Below are 12,549 nucleotides of genomic sequence, written 5' to 3'. Positions count from 1 at the left end.
CTCCCTAAAGATAACATCTAGACCTCCGTTGTATTTTAGCTCCAGCCCAGAAAAGCAGCAAAAGCAGACAAGTGGCACAGTGGCTGCCTCAGGACCAGCCACGTTGACTAATGACCCCCTGCCCTGGCAAGGACCAATCAGTGGAGACCAAGACCCTGAAAGAGCACACCTAGAAAGCTGATGAATATTCTGTTGAGACCCTGACCTAAGACCTCCCCTAAAATTTCCATCAGCAAGGGAGAGAGAAATACACTCAGAATGAAGGACCCAGCTCACACTGTCCCCCAGGAGAGCACATTTCACACCATTCCCTTCCCCACTTCCTCCCTCTAAACCTTAGGGACCCCAGAGACTTACAACCAAGGGAGCAATGAGCAGTGGCAGCTCACCCCAGGCTAACCCCCTTGAACCTGTGTCCAAGTCCCCTTTTTCTCTGACTTCTCAGTGAGCCAAAGCAGCCCAGCCCAGGCTCTCCTGTTACTTCCTCTATGTCCTTCCTGGTTTCTCTGTCCTAAGTATATTTTTGCTGTGGCCAAAAAAATCTTACTAACTTCGCTATACTTCATCTCTTGATTGAAGTCTATAGAATCCAAGGGCAAAAATAATTCAGTCCTCAGGAAGGCCAGCAGCCAGGACTGGAAAAGCCATAAAGGTCTCAGCTGAAGTTTTCTCTATCTTCAAACCTGCCTCTATCTACGGTTCTGCTCTATTTTTCTCTGTAAGACAATTCTCCCAGCTCCAATTCCATGAGTCAGATTAAACTACCTCCCGTCACACACAGAGAGTGAATCAACCCCATTGACTGAATCTCATACTCTATAGAGAAAGAATATTATTGGTCCAGCCAATAGTATTTATTGGGCTCCCCTTCCCTCCTTCCATCACTTATGATCAGGGAGGTGATGGGGAGAGAGGTAATCAACATGTCTTTGGAGGATGTTGATTTGGACAGAGATTTCCCAGAGAATAGGCGCTGGGCAGATTAGCAGATAGGGATCATTATGTCCTTTGTGTTTTTGTGAGGGGTTTTGCTCATTTATTTGTTTTTTAAGGGTAGTTAATCTTATTTATTCATTTTTACTTTAAATAATTTTTATTTTTCAATTATAGTTGACATACAATATTATATTAGTTTCAGGTGTACAAACTAGTGATTAGAAATTATATAACTTACTAAGTGATCATCCCAATAAATCTTGTACCAGTCTGACACCATACAGAGTTATTACAATATTATTCTATTCCCTATACTGTGCTTTATATCCCCATGACTATTCTGTAACTACCAGTTTGTACTTCTTAATCCCTTCACCTTTTTATCCCCAACATCCCTCCTATCTGGCAACTGTCTAAATGTTCTCTGTATCTATGAGTTTGTTTCTCTTCTGTTTGTCCCTTTAGTTTGTTTGTTAGATTCAATTGTTGATAGATATGTATTTGTTGATAGGTATGTATTTATTGCCATTTTATTATTCATATTTTTATCTTTTTTTTTCCTTTTTAAAGTAAACCCTTTAACCCACTGTTTCCAATGGTCAGTCAATGGGGCCCTGTTTTCTATTCAGCAAAGGTCTTTGCCTGTCTTTTCTCACTAAAATAGATGCCCAGAGACCAAGGCCAAAACCTTTGATGTTGATTGCTGCCTTTCTTAAAATATCTCTCTCTACCTCAGTTGGCTTCCAAATGCCAAGTACTCTACTTTTCCAGTTTCAAGTTGCCATTCCCATTTACATCTTCTACTAATTCCTGATGTCCCTGTCGAAGTGTACCTCTTGGCCTAAGTTTATTTAAAGAGCAAAAGCACATGCCAAGTTGTTGAACATCAGAAACAGTGCTCTTGTCTCCTATGGGACCAGCATGTAGAACAAGCAGGACAAAGGGGATGATGGAAGCAGAAGGTCACCTTTGCACCTTAAAAATGTATTCACTGCACCTTAAATATGTATTCAGTGGGAGATCTGCCCATGGGCCTGGATGAAACTTTGAGTGGTCCCATAACTTTTCTGGTGGTTCTTCGATTGGTTTAAACCACAAAATACAGTTTTAAATTCAGAAATTTTAATGTGAATGCCAATGATCAACACTTCAAGCTTCATTCAACGATAAGCCTTCCCTCCACTTCCCTAGCTAGGGTCCAATGCAGGCAGGCTGTGTTCTCCCAGAAAGGGGAAAGGGAGTCTTCTTTCTAGTCCCTCAGACCCTCCTCCAATTCATAACAAAGGATATGGGGAAAGTCTGAGGATGGCAAGTTATGTGCAACTGGTACTCTGCCAGGAGGGTTTTTGTTGGGCCTGGTCAATAACTAAAGTTTACATTTCTCCCGTAGGTGCTTTCCTCTTAGAGGCCTGAAAGTGCAACATCTCACCTGGGCAAGGAAATTTGGCCTGGCTGCCACTGCCACTCTTGGTTCCTGGTTCCCTGAAGGCCACTCTGTGCAGATTCTCCTGCTGGAGGGGAGGTGGGAGTGGGCCCTCAGGCTCTCCAGGTGTTCCTCTTGAGCAGGATTTAAACATCTCCAATACAGCTGTCTCTCACAAATGGCTCTCATCTGGTCTTCAGGAAACACTGGTACATACTTTAATCCCATAAGCAGTGGAAGTGCAGCTGCCTCCCAGAGGACTTAAGTCTTGAGTATTCTCTCTCCCTCTCCCCTGCCCTCTCTCTCTCTCTGAACTGCTGCTTTAAGCCAATACCTTCAGCCTCTCAACTTTGAATATCTCAGGTAAAAGTCAGACCCTCCAAATACCAGAGAATACCAATCAAGTTGCCCTCATGGTCCTCTTGACAACCCCTCTCTAGTGAGATTACAGAAGATCTTGGATGAGTGGTCCAGTGGGACTCAGCATTGCTTTCCTAAACTCCACTTCTGATGCCCCTTTATGATCCTATTTTGAGTGAGGGTTTTTAAAAAATTTTATGTATTGATTTGAGAGAGAAAGAGAGAGAAACATCAGTTTTTGTTGTTTCAATTGTTTATACATTCATTGGTTGATTCTTGTACGTGCCCTGTCCAGGGATGGAACCCACACCTTGGCATATTGGGACGATACTCTAACCAACTGTACTACCCGGCCAGGGCTGAGTGAGGTTTGTGTGTGTGTGTGTGTGTGTGTGTGTGTGTGTGTGTGTTTCAATTAAAATTTACATCACTATTATTTTGTATCAATTTTAGGTGTACAGCATAGTGGTTTACAAACTTTCCCCCCTAATATTTCTAGTACTCAACTGGCACTATACATAGTTGTTATAATCCTAGAGGCCCGATGCATGAAATTCGTGCACGGGTAGGGTCCCTAAGCCTGGCCAGTGATCAGGGCCGATCTGTGGGGCAACCGGCAGGGTGATCAGGGGGCCCCCCACTGGCACCCACCTTGGTTGGCCTGGGGCCTGCAGGCTGTGACCAGATCCTGCGTTAAACGTTTGCCCCCTGGTGGTCAGTGCACATCATAGTGACCAGTCGTTCCACTGGTGGTTCTGCTGTTTGGTCAATTTGCATATTAGGCTTTTATTATATAAGACTAGAGGCCTAGTGCACAAAATTCGTGCATGGGAGAGTCCCCTCAGCCCAGCCTGCACCATCTCCAATCCGGGACCCCTTGGGGGATGTCCGATTGCCGGTTTAGGCCCAATCCCCACCAGTCGGACATCCCTCTCACAATCCTGGACCACTGGCTCCTAATCACTCACCTGCCTGCCTGGCTGGTCACCCCAACTTCCCCCCCACCACCGGCCTGATTGCCTCTCACTGCCTCTGCGTGCTGGCCTGATCACCTCTAACTGCCCCCTTTGCTGGCCTGATCGCCCTAGCTGCCCCTCCTGCCATTCTGATCACCCCTCACTGCCCCCCGCTGCCAGCCAGGTCACCCCTAACTGCCCCCTCCCTGCTGGCCTGGTCACCCCTAACTGCCCCCCCAGGCTGGTCGCCCCCAACTGCACCCCCCCACACTGGCCTGGTCACTAACTGCCCTCCCTGCCAGCCTGGTCATCCCTCATGGTCCCTCCGCCAGCCTGGTCACCCCACACAGCCTGCTTGTTCAGTCGTTTGGTCATCCTTCACTAACCCCCCTGCTGGACTGGTCATAGGCAGACATCTTATGAGGGCGTGAGGGTTAATTTGCATATTACTTCTTTATTATATAGGATTATTGACTATATTTCCTATGCTGTATCTTTACATTCCCATGACTATTTTATAGTTACCAATCTGTACTTCTCAATCTCTTTACCTTTTTCATCCAGTCCTCCAACCTGTCCCCTTTGGCAACCATACGTCTGTTTTAGAGTGAGGGGGTTTTAAGAGACAGCAAGGGGCTAAGATATTTACCTTTGAAATTTGCTTCCTGCTCTGGCAATTACTTTAGAATTTCACATCTATTGTCTTTGATGCCTCAGTCAAAACTTTACTTTTATATCTTGTCATACTAATGTGGATCTATAAAAACTGCTTTTGTTAATTGACACCAAGGACATAAGGCTAAGAAAACTTGTTATCTAAAATCATAGGCTGTCGAAAACTTAGCTGTTTGAGTATCAATGAGAATGGAACACCCACTCTTACCTGGATGATGGGAAACTGTAGGTGGCTTTGACTCAGGAAAGCAGCCTTTATTTCCAGCCCAGGTACAAACTTTCAGATAAAATTTGGGAATACGCATTCTAAATTTCTCTTAATTTTATAGTTTCCACAGAAATGAGACTCTGAACCTGCCTTCCAGCCTGACCTGATGTCAGTAATATCACTAAATGTTAATAAAATATTACTGACAGCCTTGCTCTGCTTTGAGTCTAATCACAACCCTGTTTCATTCCAGTCTTACCTAAACTCCACCATTCCTGCACACCCTACAATAACCCTGCCTCTTCTGTTTGGTGAGGCCCTCTGTGGGTTCCTGAGAGCACTCTCCCTTGTCACAAGTTCTTAAGCAGAACTAACTTAGACTCCAGGTTTGTCTCTGGTTGTGTCTGACACCTGGATTTTATCATTAATGACCAAATCTTCCCGATCGTTATCAACTCCCACTTTCCCACATTCTGTCTTCATGTCGGCACCCTCCTGTCGTACCAGGTCACACAGACTCATTGCCACCATTATTTCACCAGAGTGATCCAGAGTTCTGTAACAGCGATTATAAAACACCATGAATACATGCATATGCAGGAACAATAACATCTATAGACTCTAGCAAAGAAGAAATTAGTAAAGGGTATTAAAATTACCTGAAGGGCTTTCTCAAATTACACAAGCCCTGAGATGCTGATACAATCCTACCTACTATTCTCTCCTGCAATACACATACTTGACTAACTCCTCATAACAGTGATCCTGTTTGTGGGGGGGAAGTAACTCAGTTATGTTTGGGTGACGTTAAGAAACTCTACTTTATCCCCACTAATCTGATAGGTTAAAGTTACCAAAATTCTAAGTCTATAAGTTTGGGGAATATTTTTTTTTCTCGTAGTTAAAAATACAGGCTTGATCTCACTTATAAATTAAAGGAAAACTGTCTACTACCATAGTATCCCCAGTGGCATCACCAACTCTGGCACCTAGCAAGTGCCCAGTAAACATTTGCTAAACTAATTTATTTGGAACTCGTTTTAAAATGGGAAATGTTTTACCTACCAATGGTACCTGAGAAAGAAGCATGTATCTAAACTATTAGCAGTGACTGTGATCCATTCTATTCATTTTTGTGTGTAGGATGTGTGTATAAACCGAGAACTGCCTCCTAACTCTGAGGAACAGGGGTGAGGAATGACAGCATGGTATTGGGGTGTCTGAGCCTTGATTACCTGTGACCCATGCACACCTTTGTGCACATCTGTATGTGGGCCTCAGCATGGTATATTAACACATGTGATATAGCTAAACAGTCAAGAACCTCTGGGATGATAGCTGCTTAAATGATAATATGCTAACCTGAGGAGCCTCCACCTGTTTGTGATCTAGTCTTTGGTTACTCAAACTAGATGTTCCTTGCAATGCATATATCCACCTGACTATAATCTATATCTAGATAGATAGATAGATAGATAGATAGATAGATAGATAGATGATAGATATAAAACTTAAAGTTTCTCATAATAAGCCAAATTAATCTTCATCCTCCCACAGGCCATGTCTGGAAAGCTATAAATTTAAAATAGTTTGATGTTGTTTTAAAACACTCTTCATATCTGTGGCATTTGAAGTAAAGACAAGAAAATAACTTTTTAATTGCACTTAGCATTTTAAAAAAAAATTACAGGTTTTTTTTGCCATGATTATCAAATAAGAACAATTATAACAATACACACAAAAAAGTCTTGTCGCCGTTTAGCCACTGTTGTGGTGCAAGAACAGACCCAAAGAAAAAGAACATGTTCACTTTGTAATCCTTAGGATGGAATAAGCATTTCACATTCAGAAAGAAAGGCATTGATAGAAACATTCAGAGAAAATACACATAGAGGGAAATGGGTTATTCAGCATTGCATTTATATTTAATTAATCTCAGTCATCTTTGTACTTACCTTGTAGAGCTCACAAGGGAACATCGCAAGCAAATCTACTCTTGCACTACTTATGTTCCCCAGAAACCTACACACCATCATCCATTAATTAGCACTGACCTGGATAGCAGAAGCTTCTTTATCCCGCCACTTTAAAGGCAACCCCTTGTTATGTCCAGAAGATTAAGAATCATGCAGAAAGAAGCCATAACAAAATAGAAAGCCATTACAACTGCAACAGGAGAAGTAATTGGAGAGGGTACTCGGGCCTCAGGTGCATTGCCAGCAAAGGCCATACTTTAGGAGATTGGACTCTTGCTTCATCGCCTTGGTTTTTTTTAACTTTCTTTTGATTATACATTTATCAAAAACTTCTCTCTAGCATATGAGCAGGAAACAAAAAACTTAATAGATAAGTCTCTGATGAATTTAAATTCAAAGATTTAAAAAAATGAAATTATGTGGCCAAAAGGATATATAGAGACATACTAAATAGTAATAAATTTAAGAATGCAGGACACATAACATAGCTGAAGAACTGATTAAAGAAGTTAATGTTGCACAGAGAAGAGTGATTTATGATATTCATAATTTACGGTTCTAATTATGTTCTATAAGCAACTAAATAATAACTTCTTTAAACTAAAAGCTCCTGTGCTGTTTAGAATGGTTAGCTCCTGTAAGCAAATGCCAAATATTTTCATTACTATTAGATTTGTCCTAGCTACCATTAATATTATGTGCTAATACTTCATCTTACTTAAGTCATTAATAATGGTCATTCATTCAACATTCATTGAGCACCTACTATGTGCCAAGTATTGAAGAATACAAACATGTCTAAGGCAAAATTCCTAGCCTCAGGGAGATCACAGAATGCTGATTTGTACATTTGCAATTGTTATTAGCAAAATAGGAATTTGCCCATGTCCCAGTTTATCTCAGGTGTAACATTATGGATTATACAAGCAAATGAACCATGGAACCTAGCAAGGAACAAAGAAAAATAAGGCAAATGGTTCATGAGTACCATTAAGGGCACCCTTAGTTGGAGCAGGCTTGATGAAAGAGGTGGCATTTCAGGAGAACCAGCGTCCATTATTTCATTAAAGGCAGCAAATCTAGAACCAAGTCAAAGTGATTCTGAGAAAGTTAACGAACTGTTGAAGAGTCTCCAAAAGAGAGGAATGTACAGTGATATTAGAGACCTGAATGTCAATCCCAGTTTAGAAGACACTAAAGCTAGTGGAGTGAACTTGGACATCTTGTTTACCTTTCTAAGACCATTTTCTTATGAACAAGATGTTCAGTTATTAATCTACCCAAGAAGTCACAAAGTGGGTGAGCATAAAGTTTGTAGAAATTTGGATTGGTTGCCAACATTTCCAATTCAGGAGATTTCATATAAAAGTCCAATTTACCAACTTTTGTTTTTTAGAGGAAGCTATGGCAAGGCTGACCCGCATTTCCATGTGGCAACCGTTGGCAGGAGCAGAGACTTGTGCCCCTTTTAGAGCAGGCATGGGCTTTGCCCTCTGCCACATTCTATGTCCAAATTGCTTCACTCATCCTCCCAGCTGCCCACCTGGCCTCAGTAGGTATTTGCGTTTCCATCTCATGAACTGAATTTTTAAGGGCCTTTTGTTGTTGTTGTTGAAAGCTATGGGAATGGTATTAAATTCATATAAATTAAAAGTACATATTGTAACACTGGCTGGGTGGCTCAGTTGGTTGGAATGTCATCCTGTACACCAAAAGTTTCAGGTTCGATTCCCAGTCAGGGCACATACCCAGGCTGCGAGTTCAATCCCTGGTCGGGGCGTGTATGGCAAGCAACCAATCGATGTTTCTCTCTCATCTCTCTCTCTCTCTCTCTCTCTCTCTCTCTCTCTCTCTCTCTCTCATCCTCTCTCACTAAAAATCAGTGAAATCATATCCTCAGGTGAGGATTAAAAAGAAATAAATAAAAGTTGTAGGGAAAGGAGACAAAGTTCCCATACAGAAGGATTCCAAGTAATTTATGTAGATGCTCCACCCTCAGGAAGGTGTAACCTACCTCCCTGCTCCTTAAGTGTGGGCTGTGTAAGGACAGGGGAGTGAGCAGGAGTAACTTTACCGTGGAGAGACCGGGCTAGCACTACCTCAGCTGGGTGATTAGGGCCAACTTCAATAGTGATAAGTCATGTTTACAGTATGTGCAGTCATCCTCCCAAAAACCCAGAACCCCAATCTAATAATGAGAAAAACATCAGAGAAATTCCAATGGAGAGACAGTCTATAAAACACTTGACCAGTACTCCTCAAAACTGCCCAGGTCATCAAAAACAAGACAAGTCTGAGACTATAACTGCCAAGAAGAAGCTAAAGAGATGTAACAAGGAAATAAAATATGGTAGGCCAGGCAGGATCCTGAAACAGAAAAAGGACATTACGTACAAACTAAGAAAATCTGAATAAAGTATGGACTTTAGTTAATAACCATGTATCAATATTGGCTCAGTAATGATAACAAATGCACCACACTAACGTAAGAGTCATAATAAGGGAAATGAGGTGCAGGGTGTGTGAAAACCTGTACTACCTTTGTCATTTTTTCTGTAAATCTGAAACTGTTATAAAAAATAAAGCTTTTTAAAAGAATGTGTATGTGTACCGTACATACACATATACAAAGGAGGCTGAAGTAGCTCAAGGCTGTGGAAGACCTGAGCACCCACGGCCGAGAAGGCCAGTCAGCAGCAGCCTCTTTCCCGCACAGCACCGCCCTAGCGGGGCTCAGCTCTGTCCTCTGCCACTGTGTCTCTTGGTCCCACATTGCAAATTCTTCTGGGAGAAGAGCCCGTTGCTTCAGTCTGGAGAGGCATCAAGGCCTGGACCCAGTCCTTCTGCCCAGGGCTCAGTGTTAGCCTGCGGCCACTGCACCCAGGCCTGTGTGTAAGTGACCACTTTGATAAAAGGGGGAAGAGCTGTCGGTCTAGTCAGGTCCTTCTCAGCCCTGAATTGTACGTGAGAGGGTTGGTCTAAGACAGTGGTTCTCAACCTTCCCGATGCCGCGACCCTTTAATACAGTTCCTCATGTTGTGGTGACCCCCAACCATAGAATTATTTTCGTTGCTACTTCATAACTGTAATTTGCTACTGTTATGAATCGTAATGTAAATATCTGATATACAGGATGTATTTTCATTGTTACAAATTGAACATAATTAAAGCATAGTGATTAATCACAAAAACAATATGTAATTATATATGTGTTTTCCGATGGTCTTAGGCGACCCCTGTGAAAGGGTCGTTCCACCCCCAAAGGGGTCACGACCCACAGGTTGAGAACTGCTGGTAAGAGAAGAGGTTTAGGTCAGTGATGGTGAACCTTTTGAGCTCGGCATGTCAGTATTTTGAAAAACCCTAACTTAACTCTGGTGCCGTGTCACATATAGAAATTTTTTGATATTTGCATCCATAGTAAAACAAAGACTTATATTTTTGATATTTATTTTATATATTTAAATGCCATTTAACAAAGAAAAATCAACCAAAAAATGAGTTCACGTGTCACCTCTGACACGTGTGTCATAGGTTCGCCATCACTGGCTTAGGTGATAAAGTCAATATCCTAAAACTTAAAGCCAGAGATTCCCTAACAAAGGAGCACCATTTGCATTTGCCATTTATACATGCTAGAAAAGCTCCCAAGTTGATCATGAAATTGTATGAAGTTGAGATTTATAAAAATTAGTTTTCTGTAAAAATTGGTTTAGCCCCCAAGTCCTCAGGTCAACTTTCCTGACTTCTATCTACTCTGGCAAGGGGACCAGTCCAATGCAGACCGGCTAGGAGGCATGGGATAGTTAACCAGCTAAGGGAGGCCACTGCCGGCGCTTGCAGTAGGTGCCTCAGCAAAAATTGGGAAGACAGTCTTCCTTAAGACACTTCACTTCCATTTCTTCGGAAATTGATGCGATATGCTGCTTTCATTAGAACAAGACACTTCACTGACACCTGTCGGGAATTTGTCAGAATAAAATACAAATGTGTGATACCTATGATGTGACCATGGTTGCCTGTACTCCACAAGCTGTACAACCACGTGCTGCCTCTCTGGGTGCTATTGCCTACTGCGAGCAAGTGTCATCTCTTTAGAGCCTTTCCAACCCTGAGCTTACTTTCATGTCTCACTACATATAATTCTCCCAACAGACTGGGCATTCCAACTGTCATGGATAATCATTATTTTGTTTACCTTGGATTGAAGTAAATAATCTCTTGGCCTGATCCTATAATTCCCTCAACCATAACAGTGGGGTAATAGCATCCTTTGTGCCTATGTGTCACAGTCGTTAAGTGAGAACGCACATCAAAGCACTGTGCACAGTTCCTGACAGATCAGGAGGCCTCCATCGACACTCAGTTCCTCCTTCTCTACTTAAAAATATTACGGCCCACCAGACCAAGTCATGATTCTCAGTTGAAAGATCACAGGGTTATTGTGAAAATGCTCAGATATATAGCCTCACCTTTCCGTGTGCAGGAAGATGGAACGGTTTTTACCTGCCAGACAGTGTGTGCGCTCTTCACAAATTATATTGGGAAAAGCAGTTTATGCTTATGAACTAAAGATCCAATTTCTAAACATAATATGATGAAGCTTTAGAAATTCATTTCGAAGACATTTTTTCCTTGAAAAATATTTCTTTGCTTTATTTTTCTACTAAAACTGTGTCTTAACTGCATTGTGTGTTACATTTGGCTGCAGTGAAATAAATTAAGGACATAAATCCAGAGGGAGTATTTTTTATTTTTTAATCCTCACCCACCCAAGGATTTGTTTTTCATTGATTCTAGAGCAGTGGTTCTCAACCTTCTGGCCCTTTAAATACAGTTCCTCATGTTGTGACCCAACCATAAAATTATTTTCGTTGCTACTTCATAACTGTAATGTTGCTACTGTTATGAATCGTAATGTCAATATCTGATATGCAGGGTGGTCTTAGGCGACCCCTGTGAAAGGGTCGTTCGACCGCCAAAGGGGTCACGACCCACAGGTTGAGAACCACTGTTCTAGAGAGCGAGGGAGAGAGAGAGAGAAACATCGATGTGAAAAACAATCGGTTACCTCATGCAGGCACCCCAACCAGGGATTGAACCTACAACCTGGGTATGTGCCCTGACTAGAAATTGAACCGATAACATCTAACCCAGCCGTGGGCAAACTACGGCCCGCGGGCCAGATCCGGCCCGTTTGAAATGAATAAAACTAAAAAAAAAAAGACCGTACCCTTTTATGTAATGAGGTTTACTTTGAATTTATATTAGTTCACACAAACACTCCATCCATGCTTTTGTTCCAGCCCTCCGGTCCAGTTTAAGAACCCATTGTGGCCCTCGAGTCAAAAAGTTTGCCCACCCCTGCAACCACTTAACCACACCTGCCAGGGTGAGAGGGAGTATTTAAATATTGAAAAATGCTCTTCACAAAAAACACATTTTATCCATTTCAGTTATTCTTCTGGTGCCTTTCATTGGCTTAGGAAGGGAAACCTCTACTTCAGGTACTGTGGGAGGCCCTTTACTTACATCCTCTGGTCACACATAGGATGTCTCTATGTACAGGAGTCAGTTGGTGTCATGGGAGTAAAAAAGTGTGAGAGATCAGCATAGGATGTCTCTATGCACAGGAGTCAGTGTCATGGGAGTAGAAAATGTGAGAGATCAACATGAACTGAAGGAAAAGAAACGAATTGGGGGAGAGAAATATTTAGGCTGAGAAAGTACCTTGGAGGAGGTCTTCCTTTTGGGGTTTGGCATGAACAAAATTTTTGCAGGAAAATTAGGATACCAGCTGGAATGAGAGATTTCTGTAGTGAAGAGTTGGAAAACAGTGGAATGACCTATATTGCCAGGCTAAGAAATTTGGACCAGATCCTAAAATCAGTAGGGGTTGCTAAAGCTTTTTAGCTTGTGAGGAAAATGGTATTTTAGGAAAATTAATCTGGCCAGGGAAAAAAAGACTATTTCAAAGTAAAGTAATTGAAATATTGTTTTGTTTTATCTTTTTTT

General features: G+C 41.9%; 1 protein-coding gene and 1 pseudogene across 1 annotated transcript in view; both read right to left on the bottom strand.

The window, feature by feature from the left end:
* MPP7 (MAGUK p55 scaffold protein 7) overlaps positions 1 to 12,549 on the bottom strand; it is a 356,856-nt gene that overhangs the window by 320,139 nt on the left and 24,168 nt on the right. The gene's annotated exons all lie outside the window — the stretch shown is intronic.
* LOC132230584 (polyadenylate-binding protein 2-like) overlaps positions 4,934 to 12,549 on the bottom strand; it is a 59,498-nt pseudogene continuing 51,882 nt past the window's right edge.

Source organism: Myotis daubentonii, chromosome 1 (assembly GCF_963259705.1).
Source record: "Myotis daubentonii chromosome 1, mMyoDau2.1, whole genome shotgun sequence".
NCBI classification, from domain to species: domain Eukaryota; kingdom Metazoa; phylum Chordata; class Mammalia; order Chiroptera; family Vespertilionidae; genus Myotis; species Myotis daubentonii.
This window is presented reverse-complemented; position numbering and strand designations above follow the sequence as displayed.